We start from the raw sequence: 14,046 nt of genomic DNA, 5'->3' as shown, positions 1-14,046 counted from the left end.
GCTTCTTTCCTCACCCTATTCATCCAATTGGTAGGTACATCAGATTTCTTCTGCCTCCAACATCCATCCACCCACCTCCTTCTTTCTATCCCCAGCCAGCTACTGTTAACAGCCTGCTAACTGGTCTTCATATCAGGATGGCCTCCTTTAAATCAATCTGCCGAAGGGAAGAAAAGAAAAATGAGCCTGAAGCTAATCAAGCCTAGAGTTAACTTCCACTTACAAGAGATGCAGGAGATAGTGGAACAAGCTAAATGACAACAGGGTGAAGCAAGCAGACCAGAATGCGGGCTAGTGGATGGAACAAATGATGAGATTTCTCTGTTTAAGTCAGAGAGAGGGGATTGTCAAAAGGTCCTTAAGAGACATAATGACAAAATGTAATGTGCTGAACTTTTTTGGATCTTTATTCTAACAAGCCAACTGTACAACATGTTTTGAGACAGTTGAGGACATTCATGCATGAACTGGGTCATGAATAATAAACAGGACTATTGTTACTGTTAGACATGTTAATGGGACTGTGGTTATATGAGAAAAATCTCCATTTTCTAATGTGCATAGAGAGGTATAAGGGTGAAATGACACAACTGATGTTTAAAATTTATTTTAAAATATTTCAGCAAAGAAAAAAACAGGATAAATGAAGCAATATGGCCAAGTCCGTCTAGTCAAAGCTATGGTTTTTCCAGTAGTCATGTATGGATGTGAGAGCTGGACTATAAAGAAAGCTGAGTGCCAAAGAATTGATGCTTTTGAACTATGGTGTTGGAGAAGACTCTTGAGAGTCCCTTGGACTGCAAGGAGATCCAACCAGTCCATCCTAAAGGAAATCAGTCCTAAATATTCATTGGAAGGACTGATGCTGAAGCTGAAACTCCAATACTTTGGCCACCTGATGTGAAGAACTGACTCATTGGAAAAGACCCTGATGCTGGAAAAGACTGAAGGTGGGAGGAGAAGGGGATGACAGAAGATGAGATGGTTGGATGGTATCACCAACTCAATGGACATGAGTTTGAGTAAAACTCTGGGAGTTGGTGATGGACAGGAAAGCCTGGTGTGCTGCAGTCATGGGGTCGCAAAGAGTCAGACGTGACTGAGTGACTGAACTGAACTGATGATCAAGTCCTAATCACTACTTATTGTGGATAATGGGTATATGGAGTTACTATACTATTTTCTCAAATTTTTTGGTGGGGGGAAAGATGTTCATAATAAAGAACAAAAACAATAGTCATCCACTGTACCCCAGACTCCTTTCCTAGCTTTATCTTCCACTCCTACCTCATTTCTCTGTGACACCTGCCCTGTGTCCTTGCTCAAGTGATTGTTGTCTCAACTTTATCCCTTCCCTCACTCATTAATTCATTTATTTATTCAATAAATATCTAGTAAGGACCTCTTGTACACACTAGGCTTGTAAATGCAAAGATGACTGAGGCTGAGGAGGATGAGGGGACTCCTTCATCTTTATATCCTTCACAGCAACTAGCACAGGACCTTGCACATAATAGGTGCTCAACAAACGTTAATGGAATTGATATGCAGGGGGAGATGGGAGAGACTCCCTGTCTCCTATGAACTCGTATTCAATCCAACCCAAGAAATGCTTATTGAACACATACTATGTGTAAAGTGTTGGGTGCTATGGAGTTAAGAGATGAGAAACACCAGGCTCTTTCCTCCACTGAACTTACAGTGTAGACAAGACAGATAAGAAGTTACATTTGCATGTGAAGACTTTATGAATTAATAATTCTAGCAATAATAATGGGGTGTATCAGTGATGTACTGACCAAATGTATTTTATTTTATTTTTTGGTGGCATGTAGGATCTTAGTTCTCTGACAGAGATTGAACCTGTGCCTTTCGCAGTGGGAGCTCAGAGTCTTAACCACTGGACTGCCAGGGAAATCCCCTACCAAATGTATTTTAGAAACAATAAGTGCAGGAGTAGTTCAGAGGAGGGAGAGAGAGGCCTTCAGTCTAGACTGGTCAGAGAAGACTTTCATAGAGGAGGTGAATTTGAATGTGTATCAAAGGATGGGTACAGGCAGAAAGGAGAGGGGAGGGGCACTCCTGGTGAGTAGGATGGCATGAACAAGAGCACAGATGCAACAGAAAATGTACAAAAGACCTGCTTAGGAACCCTGATAAAAGAAATTTGCCTGGAGGAGAGAGTCCACATAGGGCTGCGTTCAAGTAGACCAAAACCATCAGCATCACCTTGAAACTGAGCGGGACCCTGCAGAGCCCCTCCTGGGGACAAAACTCTTTTGGAGTCTCCAGGTTTCTTCTTTGCAGGATAAAGTCTTTAGCCCCCTAGACCTTCCAGAGTTCCAATGGGCAGATTCGAACAGCTGCTAATCAGGGAAGGGAGGGGATGCAGAACCTAGGGAAGAGCAGTCAAGAAACAATAGTGCAGTCTTGGGGCAGGGCCCTAGTCCCCTTAAGGAATATGTTGTTGTTGTTCAGTTGCTCAGTCATGTCTGACTCTTTGCGACCCCATGGACTACAGCACGCCAAGGCTTCCCTGTCCTTCACTATCTCCCAGAGTTTGCTCAAACTCATGTCAAGGAATATATATAACAATATCTTTGAGTTCTTCTGCAGGAACTAAGGCCCCCACCCAGGTGGAAGGATGGTAACTTCAGGCTGAGCATAAGATTCCTAAGATTCCCTGTAGCCCTCACCTCAAATTTTACCTATTTAAAAACTTCTCCCCCAAACCATCAGGGAATTCAGGATTTTTGAGCAGGAGCCAAGGATTCTCATTTCAGAGCACTGCAATAAAACTTTCTCTGCTCCAAACTCTTGACGTTTTGGTTTATTTGTATAGAGTACACAAAAAACGACTTGGGGGAGTCTGTTCAAATGCATATTCCTGGACTCAAGCTCTGGACTTATTGAAGCAGAAGTTCAAATGGGGGACCCAGGAATCTGCATTTTAGCAGTTCCCCCAAGCGATTTTGAGACACATTAAAATTTGAGAATCCATGATGTAGGCAAAGAGTAGAAAATAAGCTTGGAAGAATGCACAGTGTTAGGCCCACTCAAGGAGAGCCTTGAATGCCAGGCTCAGGAAGCTGAAATTTACCCCACAGGTAATCACTCTCTCAAAGACGATCATACATGTCATGAATAAAGGATATTAGTAATATTAATCCAGCCAGTGTGTGTACTATGGACCAGAAAGGAGAGAGACTAGTACAGTGTACTTGAGGTGGCAGCATGGTTAGGGTGAGCCAGGGTAGAGTCAGAGATGGTTCTGAAGTTTCTAGTCTGGGAGACTAGAAAGCATGTGTAATAGAGAGGTCAGAAAAGCAAGTCATTTTTAACGAGTTGAATTTGTGAACGTTGAGTCAGACATGATGGCAGACTATCCAAGGGGAAGCCCTCAGCAAGAAGGTGGAAATCGAGGACTGACATAGTGGGGAGGGGTTAAGTTTGGGTTAGAGATGTGGGAATGGTCAGGAGAGGGGTGAGAGGGGAAGCCATGACCCCTGGCTGTTCGCCCTTGCAGACAGAGGAAGTGGAAACAGGAAGAGGACACCTGGATCTGAGGGGTAGGAAGAGTAATAGCAAAACAGAGAAAAAAAGAGGAGTCACTGAGGTGGAAGGAGACCCAAACAGTACAGCCAGGCAGAGAGCATCTTCAAAAAGCTAGAGATGGCTAGCAGGGTGGTTAATGACAAGGTTAAGCTGGGCTCAGAAGAAGGTCACTAGCTGGGGCATGCATCCAGAGAAACCAGCTCATCACCTGTTTATCAACGCAAACACAAACATGCACACTGGCTCCTCCATATAAGAGGCAGCATCCCCTCCCTCGCCTCCCCCTGCCCTCCCCGCCCCACCCGCCCTGTCATGCTGTCATATGCACACTCTGGTTTCTAACTGCCCAGGGGAGTAGGTGCTAGTGTGCCACTGGGCTGTTAACATTCTATCGGAAGGATGGTGCCCTCAGAAAAAGGGGTGCCACCTGTCGTGGGTGGGAAATAATACAGGACCCCAAGATCCCTGCCCTCAGCTCAGCTGGAGGGTGGACTAGAAAGGAGGGAAGGTGGTGCCCTTCCCTCCCCTTGCTCCCTCCCCTCTGCCCCAGCCCTCAGATTTCTCAGCAGGGCCGCAAGGTCTAGCCCATTTTGAGAGTCCTTCGTTTAGGCTGCTGATAATGCAAGAGAATGTTTTCCTTTTTGAATTTATGGTAAGAAGAAAAACAGAAGTCCTTGAGAGAAGAGCCAGAACAGAGTTTTCTGCTGCGAATGCTAATAGCCTTAAGGCTGGACCACAGCTGAAGCTATCTTGGGTGTGGCCTCCTCCCAGGGGCCTGTCTGAGCTAAGGGTCTTTACCTAGTATGGATGAGGGCCCTCCCAGCCCCCCTAAAAGTGATCAGCAGGGCCTCTGTGAAGCATGAACCCCCAGAAGCTGGGCTTGTCAGCGTGGGCCTCATTTCCCATAATTTGCTCCAGGTGTGTATGTCTTCAGGTATGTATGTGCATATGTGCGCAAGTGTGCTTGTGTGTCTGCCTGTCTGTCTGAAGGTACTGTGTGCAATGTGCATGTGTGTGTGTTTTGTCGCTTCAGCTAGCCTGAAGGCTTCAAAGGAACAGGGATCCTGCTTCCATGGCATTGGTACTGCCCTCTCAGGGTGCCTCCTCTGGTGCTGGACTGCAGAACCCAATCATTTCTGCAGAGTGGGGGTGGGTGGGTACAGAGTGCTTCTGCTGTCCTGCTCCCTTCAGGGACTCAGGGGGGACTACTGCAGTGGGACAGTGCAGGACCAATGCCTCTTTCTGCCCCTGCCCCCCTGAGCAACCCCCAAATCCCACCCCTCGCCCCCTCCTGCCTTGCCCAGCCTGCTGCTGTTCTCAGCAATCCCAAGGCTTTCCTGTTGCACTTTTTCAATCTATTATTGCTCCCCAAAGGCCTGGTTGGTGGCAAAATCCCCCAATCAGGCCACACAGCTCACTTCCCCAAGACCCAGGAACTGTGCCATTCACCAGAGAGAGGTCCCCAGACTCCTGCAGCCTCCTAGGAGTCCCCAGCCCCCTCACCCAGGGAGGCAGAAGCTTGACTCTTGGAAGCCACAGCACCAACAGCATCATTAGCTGGTATTTATGGGGGCATTTGCTGGCTTTGGGCAGCTAACCCAGCCAGTCTGCAGGGCACCTCAGATCTGGGAGATGCTGAGAGCCAAGAACCTGGGGCGCCTACCCCCCTACTCTAGCCAGCCTCCTCTCTCTGGTGGTCACATCAGCTCACACTTGTCAGCCAATTGTGGTAGTGGGTGTTGGTGGGAGAGAGGGAAGGATATCTAAATACACAGCAAGGAGTGTCTCTCTCCTGCTTAGATCATATCCCCTCCCTTCTCAGAATCCTGCAGTGGCTCCCAACTACCTCTCACATCCATTTAAACCTTCTCTCTGTGGGCCTCCAAGTCCTCCATAATTACATCCCACCTTCCCACATCCCCATTCCCACACACGCGTCACACATAACTCAGGGCCAGACAGACAGTTGACGCCATCCACAGAGGCTCTAGCCTCGGGTCCTGCCACAGGTGCCCAAAGCCCCACCAACAGAGCCACTCCTCTGCCTCCTTTGAAAATGCAAATATTAACTGAATGGGAAAGGCAATACACCACCATCAGCTATTAACACCTAGGCCAGACCAGGATTCTGTCACTAGATTTGACTGAGCTGGGAGCAAGCCCCATCTAAGCATCTAAGGGAGTGGGGGAGGGGACCCAGAGGCACCCGAGCAGCCGACCGAAGGGGTGCAGGGAAGGTGTTCTGACGTTGAAGCATCTCAGTCACGATTTTACCAAGGGCTACAGTCTGACTAGGCGGGCGTCTCCACTTAAACCAGTCAAACCCACTAGTTCCCCCCCTCCCCCCACACACACACCAACTTGCTTCCCCTCCACACATACCATACATCACATCTTATTTCACCTCAAGGGTACCCTCACACCAAGCTGCTGAGATTGAATTGCTTCTCTCACATGAAAAAATAAAATAAAATAAGCTATGAAACTGGGTAGAAGCTAGCATGTCTGCCTGGGCATGGCCAAGTCTTGTTGAGGTTTCCCAGGGTAGAGCCGAGAGTCTTTGGCTCAGAGGAAATAGCAAAGGCTTCCTGGGAAGCCTCTCTCAGCTCGCAGGAAACTGGGTTCCCCAGTTTCTCCTGCAGTGAGCTAGACGGGCCCGGAAAGGGAGGGAGGGGCAAGGTCCCCCCAGCTGACGGCCCTGCTGGCTGAATCGCCACAACAGCCTGGGGCCCTCAAGGCCAAAGTGTGTGCTTTTTACTCCAAGACTTCCAGGGGAGAAAACTCACTTGGGGCTTCTTTCTGCGTCAGCATAGAGTCCCCCACCCTCCACGCCAAGAAGGGCGCCCCCAAGGCAGCCTTGCTCTTACAGCAGTTTGTGGTACCGGGCAGGAGTCCAGGGACTGCCCCGCCCTCGCAAGAGCTGTAAGAGGTAGAGACCACCCGGTGGACTCCAGGGCTCTGCAGCTGGACTAAGATGCAGAGGGGAGGGGACAGGTCTGGCAGAATTGGGGGTATACTGTGATCAAGGGCTCTTTGGTGGCAAATGGTGGGCATACTACCTGCTTCTAACAGGATGGTTTCAAGCATTTTTGCCCCTGCAGTGGTTTCAGTGTGTGTGTGTGCAAGAGAGGCCCAAGAGCTTGGGTGTGAATGGGCATGACTACAAGAGTTGGGAACGTTTTTTGGCCAGAATGGAGTTCTTAAGGGCCCTGGTGGAGGGGTCTACAGCACCTTGGGATGGGGGGAGGTTGTGTATGTCTTGGGGGGCGCAGGTACTGCATCTGCAGTGATATGCAGTTGTCATGTAGTCTCTCTGAGACAACACACTCATTCACAGATACACTCTACAAGCTCCAAAACACCCAGCTGGGGAGTCTAGTGTGTGCGTGCGTGTGTGTGTGTGTGTGTGTGTGTGTGTGTGTGTATGTGTTAGTGGTGCTGGGGAGGGGGTGCATGTAGGGGTCTGTGTTTGGGTGACTGCTTTATTAGCATCCTGGTGGGAGGGGACAACTGTAGGGGTGTGTGTGTGTGTGTGTGTGTTTCCACTTTGGCTGGGGGTGACTCTGTAAGCTGTTATACGGTGCAGCTGTGTGTGCGTCCGTGTCCGCGTGTGAACATGGCCCCGGGAACCACGCACATGCTTCAGACAGCTGTTTCTGGCAGCCCCGAGGCTTGGGCTTCTCGGGGTACCCCAGCTAAGTGGCCACCTCCCAGCAGCCAGGCCCCGTGTCTCACCGGCTCTCCCAACTGTGCCCACAGCCCCGGCGCACACACAAAGGCTCCATAATGAACGCGCTGAGCTCCCCTGCGCTCGGCTCCTGAACCCGCACCCCCGGCGGCCGAGGCGAGCCCGCCAAGCTGGCGACTCACCGGGGCAGCGGGCACACCACCGGCTGCTCCCCCCGGCCATAGACCGCCCAAACTCCGGGCGGCCCAGCGCTGGGCGCCCCCCCCCCCCCGCCCCGGCTCACGGCTCCCGGGGGCGCCAAAGCGCCCGGCATCCCCGAGCCGGCCCCGGGGCGGCACGCTCCCGCCGCGACTCACCCCCAGTCGGGCTGAGACTGCGGGCGCGCCCCCTGGAAGCAACGCGCCTCTTACCTTCCTCCTCCGCCTCCTCTTCTTCCTCCTGCTCTTCGGCGGCGCGGCGGCGGTGGCGGCGGCGGCGACGGCGGCGGGACTAGGGCGCCCGTGTCCCCGAGCCCGGCACGGGCGTGGGGCTCAGTGGCGCCGGGCGGTGGGGCTGGCGAAGGTTGGCGGGGCGGCAGCAGCTGGCCCGGGACGCGGGGAGCTGGCGCGCAGGCGGCGGGCTGCGGGCAGGCTGGCAGCGGCGCACGCGGGCTCCTCGGGCGGGCTCCATGGCTGCGCCGCGGGCGGCACCATCGCCGTGGCTCGCTCGTCTCGCTCGCTCCGGGAGTGCGGCAGGCGGCTGCGAGGTGACGGATGGCGGCGAGGCGGCCGGACGGCCGAGGAGGGGAGGGAAGAGGGGCGGGGGGAGGGGAGGGGAGGGGGAGGGAAGAGGGGAGTACGGAACGAGGGGCCTCTCCAGCGCCTCCCGACCCTCGAGTGCTGGCGTCGGTTTCCCCGAATGGGAACGCGGCTTAAAGGCACAGCTGCCGGCTCAGGTCACAACTAAAAATAAGCACAACATTGACAATTGGGGAAAGAATCTCCCAAGATACAACCCCGCCAACCCAGCTCCCCAGCCCGGCGCTGCCTCACTTCTTGAACCTGACCGTTCCGGCTGGGCTCTACCGGGGAAACTGCTGGCGGCTAAGAAGACAAGCCCATTTCCAAAGTGAACCCAGGGAAAGCGGGGGAAATAGGGGCAGGGGATGAACTGAGGAGGAGCCACGGGGCCGCTCGCCTCGGGGACTTCATTCCCTGGCCCCTGACCTTGCCTCCAGCACCTCCTCGCCCCTGGGGTTTACTCGCCTTCTGCTGGGGTTGCCCGCCCTGCAGCCCTCCTTCTGGTCACCACCGCCGGCGTCCACACGCACCTTGAGTTTCGGCTCCGGCTCCAGCTCGCAGCGCCTCTCCCCAGCACTGGAGTGCGAGCTGTTTCGAGCCCAGGCCCAGCCTGGAGAGCCCACCACAGGAAGGACGCGATCCGCCGGCTGGCAGAGGTCCACTTTGAGTATGCAGTCGGTTTGGTGAAAAGAGAAGGAGGTCAAGGTGTGTGTGCGTGTTTGTGTTCACCAGCAGATGGAGGGAGGGTCCTGCACAACACACACACACACACACACACACACACACACACACACACCCTAAAGGAGAGTAGCCAGGCACACAGACAGTGCCTGATGAATGATCTCAGGACATTTTTAAGAGACACGCTGTGAATACTAAACATGTAGCAACTGAGATTCAAGAAAAACTCTTGGGGGACTTCCCTGGTGGCCCAGTGGTTAAGACTCCGCTTCCACTGCAGGGGACACGGGTTCGATCCCTGGCTGGGGGGAACTAAGATCCCCCATGCCCCGTGTCGCGCCAAAAAGAAACAACAACAAAAAGAAAGGCTCTTGGTCTCCCTGGTGGCTCCAGACCCCTTTGGAAGAGTTTTGGCGATATAGAAGAAAGGCAGATCTCCTCCCTTAAAAGGTGGCCTCAGTGGGGATCCAGAGGGCCTGGGAAACTGGTCAGTGGGTCTGGGAAGGCAAAGTTGAGTCCAGGGAAAAGAAAAACAGGAAGAAGGGGTGGAATAGAAGAGCCTCTGGTGATTCAGAATGCCTGCTATTTTTTCCCCTGTCAGAGGCCCCTCCCAGACACAGCAACCATTGACATATTTGAGCCTTAGCAGTTCTAGGGTGACAAGTGAGCCCATCTCAATTTCCTCTGTGTGCTTGGACTCTGGAAGGGAGGCTGTTGGGAAAAGGGGACGCATTCCAGTTGGAATCTTTTCCCCACCCCCAGTTCTATGTAAGCATTTGGGTGAAGCCTCAGAAGATGCTAGAGGGCTACCAAGGAGCCATCATGGGGCAAGAGGATGGTCTTGTGTGGACTGTGGACTTTCCAGGATACAGAGAAGAGCTCCGGGTGCAGGGCTCTGTGGCTCTTCGCACCTGGGATCATCAGTGGAGTAGCTGACTAGCACATCTGGCCATCCATCCACTGAGCACACTTTTTGCTTCCTTCCTGGCACTTCCTACTGTGAAAGAAAAGAAAGGATGGAAATTCCCTGCATCTGGATGGGGGTAGCCTAGGCTGGGGAAAAAAAGCTGATGGAATTATTAAATATGGGTGGTAAGCAAAAGTAAAGACATACAGGGAGCGAAACACATGGCCTTCCTGGGCAAATGCACAGGCAGATCCCCACACAGGAAGATGCTGTGGGGAGCACAACATACACATGGGCACATACACAGAGATCACACGTGGGGCCACAGACACGCTGAGCTAGTACAAGGAAAAAGTAGTCTAGCCAGGGGAGTGACTCAGACTTGATTTCTAATCCTTCCAAAAGGGAGAGGTGAAGAGAAAAAGGGAAGAGCTGGCCTCCTGTCTCCAGGGACTGGAGAGGGGCCCTGGGAACCAGCTGTCCAGTATGAATAATGTATTTGCAGTCAGACAGTCCCCAGCTGGTTTCCTTGGGGGTGGTGTCTCATGGGTGCAGACATCCCCTCCAGAATTCCCTGATCCTTACCCAGTTCTTTCCTTAATAATTTTAATGTTAATAACACATGCCAATAAGTTGGGGCTTCCCCAGTGGCACTAGTGGTAAAGAATCTGCCTGACAATGCAGGAGACATAAGAGATGCAGGTTTGATCCCTGGGTCAGGAAGATCCCCTGGAGGAGAGCATGGCAACCCACTCCAGTATTCTTGCCTGGGAAACCCCATGGACAGAGGAGCCTGGTGGGTTATAGTCCATGGGGTCGCAAAGAGTCAGACATCACCGAAGCGACTTAGCACGCACGGATGCTAACAAGTTGGTTTGTACCAGTTCTTACAATAAAACTCAATGGGTCAATAATGAAAACAAATGCGTTTTGTGACTGATTAGCCATCTTCTGCTGCTTGCTGGGCTCACTGGGAGCAGATGCCAGGCTCCAGTCAATCTGCTGTGTGGTAAACACAAGTAAATAAGGGGTATTGAAGGGGAGAGAGTGTTGGGAGGGACTATAACACTGGACACATGCATGTGTGAGGGCTCCTGGGTGAGCAGTGAGGCATGGTCCAGTCTAGAATAGTGATTAAGGAGACTTCCCTGCTGGTCCCGTGGTTAAGACTCTCAACAGCCAATGCAGGGGGCGTGGGTTCGAGCATTGGGGAACTAAGATCCCACATGCCATGTGGTGCAGCCAAAATATTAAAAAACAAAAAGAATAGTGATTAAGTGCACAGCTTTTGGAATCTGCTTTTTATTAGAGGTGTGACCTTAAGTAGGTCATTTAACTTCTCTAAGCCTTAGCTGCAAGATGGAGATGCTGTCAGAACCTACCTCACAGGGTTATTGGAGGTATTTAAATGAGATAATGGAAGTAAAGATCATAGTACATGGTAGCTGTCATTCTTTCTCCAGAGGAATCTGCCTCCTAGTCGGCTACTAAAAGCCTCTCCAGTTTGTTCTCACTCTGCTTTTTTCCAGTCTGAAGCGATGTATTGTGTCTTACTCTCGGTCAAAATGAATTCTCGAGCCTGTGCGCACACTGACAGATTTTGTTTTGGAAAGGAAAACTCCCTCTCTCACCCTCCATACCCCTCCAAGAATCACATAGTAGGATTTGTTTTTGTTGTTTGATAAACTGTGTGTACCCCCTACGCTCACCAGGGAGGAGGGAGAACCAGAAGCAGGGTACAGAGGATGTTCCTCAACCTTCTTAACGTGGCACCCAAATGTAGCAAAATAAACACTTGCATGTAAAATTGGGACCCTCAATCCAATCACACTGAAATTCGGTGAGGAAGATCCCCTTGGGATAAACTTCTAGTCTCTTCAAATCTCATGACAACTGGATGACAAATGATGATCTTCCATCCAAAAGTTTATTTCCTATTGAAATCATTACATTGAGAGGAAGCTAGTAAGTGGCACTATTTTGCTCCCTGGAACACTGAGAGTGGATGGAGGCAGCCCAGCCTCGCTGGCACCTTAGACTGTAATCAACACTTAACAACCTAGTGACCCAACTCACCTTTAACTGAGAATCCAGGAATAAATGGACAGAGACTCTCTCAGCCTTCAATAATAATGGTAATACTGACTACCATTCATCCACCCATCACTCACTGCGAGCTGGGCACTCTGGTAATGCTCCCAGGGAAAGGCAGACGGTTCTTCATCCCAGGGGATACAATTAGTTCCACTTCCCTGGTAGGACCTCCAGTCGGCCCCAAGAGCATTACATGCATTAACTCATTTCACGATTATCACAACCCTCTTACTTAGGGAGCATGATCATCCTTATTTTATGGAGGAGGAAGTAGCCAAGACTCACATAGCAATAAGTAGTGGAACCTGAATGTCAACCACAGAATGACAATGAATAGTGATAATAATGACACTTGCTAACTTTTATTGAGCACTTATTATGGACCAGGCCCCATGCTAGCATTCTGTGTGCATTTGCAGATGTAATCCTCACAATAAACCTGAGAAAGTAGGTAGTATTATTATGACAACTTTAAAGGGAAATGAAGGCTCAGAGAGGTTAAATAATCTCCACAAAGTCACACAGCTGCTATGGCCTAATCCAAGACTTGAACGCATGCCAATTTGACTGCAATGGTGATAATGTCTCCAAAAAGACTGTGACTCCCAGCCTTCAACTGGGGTGGTGCGGTGGAGACAGGCTGGTAGCCCTTTCCAGAGACAAACTCAGCTCCCTGCCTCTGCTGGGACAACCCAGTCACCCACTAGCATCCAGGAAAATATGAATAACTGAAGAGCAGAATATCACCAACGGCCAATGGCATGAGCAGGAAGTGCATCTGCCTAAGGCAGCAAGGGGGCCCAGCCCCTGGGAGACTAGGCAGGTTCAGGAGTGGTAGAAAGAGGGATGGCATAATTTGAAAGATAAAGGAGAAAACCCATTTTATAATATTTCAGTCCTAGTCCCTTTGTCTCCCTCTTGCCTATTGGCAAGACACCCACAGATCCTAAAGCATCTGGGGCCAAACTCCCGAGTTCCTGAGATCCAGGGGGAAACTAGGAGCTACCAGAAAAGCAGGAGGCCAGAGAGAAAGATGCTGAAGGAAAAGTCCATTTCAAAGGGTTTGTCACTATGGAGGATAGAAAGCAGGACTTTTTATTTTAAAAATATTTATTTATTTGGCTTCGCCAGGTCTTAGTTGTGGCACTCAGAATCTTTGATCGTCCTAGTGGCCTGTGATATCTTTAGCTGCGGCATGTGAATTCTGAGATCCCTGACCAGGGATCAAACCCAGGCCCCTTGCATTGGGAGTACAGAGTCTTAGCCACTGGACCATCAGGGAAGTCTACTAAGAGGGCTTTTTTTTTCTTTTTTTTTTTAATTGGAGGATAATTGCTTTACAATATTGTGTTGGCTTCTGCCATACATCAACATGAGCTAAGAGGGTTTTTTAATCTGTTGTTGTTGTTGTTGTTTGATTTTTGTTTGTTTGTTTGTTTTGGGCTTCATCTCATGCCTTCCCTGGTGGTTTCAGACAGTAAAGAATCTGCCTGCAATGCAGAAGACCAGGGTTCGATCCCTGGGTAGGAAAGATCCCCTGGAGAAGGAAATGGCAACCCACTCCAGTATTCTTGCCTGAGAAATTCCATGGACAGAGGAGCCTGGCGGGCTACAGTCCATGGGGTCACAAAGGTCAGATATGATTTAGCAATTAAACAACAACAACAACAACCAGTATTCTTCCCTGGGAAATCTCATGGACAGAGGAGACTGGTAGACTACCGTCCATAAGGTCACAGAGAGATGGATACGACTGAGCAACTAACACATTCACTTTCATGCCCTCAGTAGTGAAAGTGCAAGTCCTAACTGCTGGTTGTTGTTATGTAGTCACTGGATCGTGTCTGACTCTTTGTGACCCCATGGACGGTAGCCTGCCAGGCTCCTCTGTCCACGGGATTTTCCAGGCAAGAATACTGGAGTGGGTTGCCATGCCCTTCTCCAGGAGATCTTCCCTGACCCAGGGATTGAACCCATGCTTCCTGCTTGGCAGGTGGATTCTTTATCACGGAGCCACCTGGGAAGCCCCCTAATTGCTGGGCCACCAGGAAATTCCCTAAGAGGGTTTTTAGTGGCCCTTCGTGTGCTAATTGAGCTTATCCACCCAGTGTGGGTTGGGAGATATTAAGGGACCAACTCCTGGGCTAATGAGCTGCAAACTGCCCGTTGGTCCTTTCCCAAGCCTCGCTGGCTGGTACCCTCTCCCCTCTAATGCAGCTGCCCGGCAGGCCCTGCCACCTGCTCATTCTGCAGGTCCTAGCTAGATCCTAGCTTCCCAGGCTCGATTCGTACCCCTTTCCCACACAACTTGCTGGGGAAGTGGGGAAGCACCCAGTCATGGG

At 50.9% G+C, this 14,046-nt stretch overlaps 1 protein-coding gene across 7 annotated transcripts in view; it reads right to left on the bottom strand.

The window, feature by feature from the left end:
- Positions 1-8,138, bottom strand: part of FRMPD3 (FERM and PDZ domain containing 3) — a 143,954-nt gene extending 135,816 nt beyond the window's left edge. For 2 of the 7 annotated variants that reach the window (XM_070462247.1, XM_070462256.1), the window contains exon 1: positions 7,654-7,755. The gene's annotated coding sequence lies outside the window, so the exon portion shown is untranslated. Of the gene's footprint in view, positions 1-7,653 lie in introns of all 7 variants that reach the window. The other 5 variants (XM_070462257.1, XM_070462245.1, XM_070462246.1 and 2 more) reach the window with 4 other exon arrangements.
- Positions 8,139-14,046: the final 5,908 nt, after the last annotated feature.

This window comes from Odocoileus virginianus, unplaced genomic scaffold, assembly GCF_023699985.2.
Source record: "Odocoileus virginianus isolate 20LAN1187 ecotype Illinois unplaced genomic scaffold, Ovbor_1.2 Unplaced_Scaffold_1, whole genome shotgun sequence".
In the NCBI taxonomy this organism is placed as follows: Eukaryota; Metazoa; Chordata; class Mammalia; order Artiodactyla; family Cervidae; genus Odocoileus; species Odocoileus virginianus.
The sequence above is the reverse complement of the archived record's forward strand: the minus strand, read 5'-3'. Positions and strand labels throughout refer to the sequence as shown.